The following is a 4065-nucleotide window of genomic DNA, read 5'->3' as shown; positions in this document are numbered from 1 at the left end:
AGGGGGGGGGGGGCAAAAAATGAAGACTAAAGCAAGACGACAGAACATGGTTAGAGACTAGCTAAAGGAGGGGAAAGTAGAACATTTTAGAGAAGAACATTTTCCGTCGCTATCAAGTTTCAAACCCGGGACCTATTAACTGACAAGCGAACACTGTGACCTCTTGACCACGAGAGCCCCTGTAGGACAAATTATACTCCTACCGCTTCAACTACTCCAGCTACTGTTGCTACCACTGCTATAGTCAAGTAGACGAAGGAAGATAACTCATGAAGAACACCACCACGGTTTGAACAGGGTGCCATTCTCTCCCCTTGCCTCTACTGACCTCCCTATACCAACATTTTTTTTTTGACGCAGAACAATCCCCTGACTGAACAGGCTAAGCATAAATTATGTGTTTCCATGGCTACCTAGCCATGTAGGCATTTAAGGAAACGAGCAGGTCGGTCTCCTAAAAGACTGAGGTCAAGGGCTACACGTCAAGTCTGCGGGAGGAGCAGTGAAGCGAAAAACTGAACATTAAACTCCACAATGCCCAAGTGGGGTCCTCGAAAACCTTTGCTCGAGTCTATCCCGAAGTTACGAAGTTATTTTAACTAATTGTACATTGGACATACCTCGCAGATACCTTTGGTAGTTCAATAAAAAAAAACAATTCTGTGTCAGATGCGATGCCTACCTGAAGACCAGGCATATCCTTATACTGCAGAATGTCTGGACTTTGGAGAAATCGAAAGAAAATGTTTTAAATGCATTTACTGATCTATTTGTAGAATCTATTTTCCATTGTTGATCCAAACAGAATCCTCAATATATATTAACGAAGATTAATTATCTTTACTCAGAAGTAATAAATGCCATTTTAAACATGTGAGGGACAGTTTTTTGTTACTGAAACTTTTACAATAGATTCTACTTTCAAACATTCCGACTTTGCAGAGAAAAAACAAGCTGTGCCGTGTGGAAACATGGAAAAACCAGTTTGAGTCCCAAGCACATATATAACCTTATGCAGTAGTGAGCCCTGTAAAAGTATTACCAAATTGAAACTGAACATCCTTCATCCTAATACAGTGTCCAGACTTGTAATACCCCGGAAGAAAATATTTAAGATGCACAAATCGGAAAAAATCTGTTCTGTTTTGGTTGATCAAAGACCGTTGGTCACTTTGCTTATTTTAATAAGCTATTTCCGAAATGTAATATGGTGAGCTTGTCCAAACAGAAATTGTACTCTTTCAATTGTCTGCTTTTTACTGATCGATCAGACACTGACAAGGTTTGGTCCTCAACAATTACACTCACTCTTTCTTTCTCTCTCTCTCTCTCTCTCTCTCTCTCTCTCTCTCTCTCTCTCTCTCTCTCCCCCCTCTCTCTCTCTCTCTCTCTCTCGTACACTCACACACACACACACACACACACACAAACACACACACACAGACTCGCAGAAAGCAATAGAAAGAACAGACCACACCAAACCGTCCGCCAACCGCTCATTACAATTTTAACAGTAGCTAGTAAGCCTATTGCCTTTTTGCTCACTTTCCAATTATGCACCACCTTGTCTGCAACTCACGCGACGCCACTGCTCCCGGATTGGTCATCGTATGGGCATGATTTGCGAGTAAAAAGTTGCACTTTGGGTTTTACCAAAGGAAAGTGTGAGAACTGTGAGGCCGCCATTTATGCTTCTTGGCAGGGATTCTAGTTCGACTGCTACGTGTTTTTTCATCTGAATGTTCACACTATTAGTTCTACCCTCTGAAAATTTTTACTTTACCAAAAGAAACAATTGCTGCCTCTCATTCCCTTCAACAAACACTAATCAACAAATCTAGTTTAACTGAGAGCAATGATATTGAGGCCATATTGGCTGAGCCATATTGCAATGATTGCTGTCCTCCTTTCAAGATTGGAGGCATATCCTGGTGTGTACCTGGTTAAGACACAATTTTTTAACAAATTTATAAATTCTTTTTTTAATAGTTTTATAGCCAGTCCGAACAGATCACGAGACCACTCTTTAAAGCATCTACTTTACCCCTTTCCTCGTGTGGAGAGAACAGTGCTGTTCCCAAAATGCTGTCCAGGCACCTTGGGTGCTGCCGGACCATAAATAAATATTATTATCATCTCCAATTCAGCTCGATGTGAAACGACCAAAGCCACATGATTTGAAGGTTTGTACTTGGAGCTCCCAACCTATATGTCTAGATCCCAACCTATATGTCTAGATCCCAACCTATATGTCTAGATCTCAACCTGTATGTCTAGATCCCAACCTATGCAGGCCTGATGCCACCTCACTCTCTTGTACATCGCTGAAGGAGCCTAATGGGGATGGACGACAGAGGTGGGCGTGACTTCTACAAAGGTTTATTTAGAATGAGAAAAAAACATTCTAATATTTTACTCATTCTCTCACAAAGATACCTTCAGGAAATTAACATCCCTGCAACAATGTACCACGCACAAGATTACAATGAGCAATGATGTCTTTTTTGTCTTATAGCTTTAGTTTATAGATCTATGCTTGCACCACAAAATTTTAAGTAGTATGGAAAGTGACTGTAGTAAAAAAGAATTCACGAGAGTGGAAATTTGAAGTTTTACATAACTATAGATACAACTGAGGCACACAGTTAGAGCGTTGGACGGCTTCGACACTGTCTGATAGGGTTATCCCAGCCCATGCTTTAGTAGTAATACTTTGTCAATGTCTGTAGACAACCAGTGCATCTGCAGGGAAAACTATTTATTTAATAAACGAAAATTTATAAAGTAAGGATTTAGATGACTTCTGGCTTCTCCTGTGGCCGATGAGACCAACTATGGCGGGGAAGAAAACCTACCCATATGTTCTATGCCAGCGACAATAATTTTAAGCACCCGCAGCACAATAAAGTTATCAAGGCATAAATCCATCTCTGGTAAAGTTTTTTTGTAGCCGAATTCCAAAATAACAGCATAATGCAGCATTGACATAAAAGCTTCCCAGGAAATTACCAGGACACAAGTACATTATTACGGACCACCTTCACAGGTGACTGGTTCAGGTGTTTCCCACATTTTGCTCTGGACTCTTTCTTTGACAACTCTCATCCCTTCGCCCGCAGGAATATTTTGTCAATGTGAGGTGTAAAATTATAATACACCATCTGTTACGTTGTTTCTCATCTCGAAGCTCCAAATTCAGAGTATAAAGTGTGTACAGGGTTGCCGCTAACGAAGCTAAAGACGGATCTTCCCTTGTCATAAATTGTCATAAATTATGTTTCGATACTCTCGTGGCTCGCTGTGGGGCTAACGCACACGTCTACCTCGAGTTTGGAGAAGCCCATGCAATCCCTCTTCGTTTTCACTATGTTGCTGACACGTGGTTCTTGAGCTTTCTATGGTGACTCATTCACTCCAGAACATTTCGAGACGTTCTTGACTTTACTTTACTCACAGAGAAGAAAAGGAATCTGAGTAAGGTTAAGTAGAATAGAATAACAACAGCTCTAAGGTAAGAGGAATAAAGCAAGAATAACTGAAAAGTTAGCGCGTATAAATAGCGCAAGGAAAAGTAACCTGAATAGATCATAATACTATTTATTTATGGCCTATAACATCAGCGAAAATGCATCTTGCCGTTCAAACATGCTAGTTTTTGTAGCTTTCAATCTCTATAAAATACATTAGAATTATTTGAAAGCTAAGTTTCTACGTTTAAAGCAACGTTTCCTTGTTCTTTAATTCAGGAGCGTGCATTACTTGATTTGAATCGTTTTACCAAAATGTGCTGCAATATAAATTTATGTTTCTTCACAAATGTGCATTTTCAGCTTTGGGGGCTCTGGTGGTCTAGAGGTTAAGGTGTTCGCCTCTCATTCAAAGGTCCTGGGTTCGAATCCGGGTAGAGACCAATTAATTTTCTTCTCTAAAACGGTCTCCTTTCACTTTCTTTCCTTCTCTCTTGCAATATTCCGTCGTCTTCTTTCGTCTCCTCTTTCTTCCCCCCCCCCCTACCCCCTCGCCTCCTTTACCCCCTCCACTGGGCTCCTAGGCTCTTTCTGCAAC

Source organism: Aplysia californica, unplaced genomic scaffold (assembly GCF_000002075.1).
Source record: "Aplysia californica isolate F4 #8 unplaced genomic scaffold, AplCal3.0 scaffold00086, whole genome shotgun sequence".
NCBI classification, from domain to species: Eukaryota; Metazoa; Mollusca; class Gastropoda; order Aplysiida; family Aplysiidae; genus Aplysia; species Aplysia californica.
Note: the sequence above shows the minus strand (reverse complement) of the source record.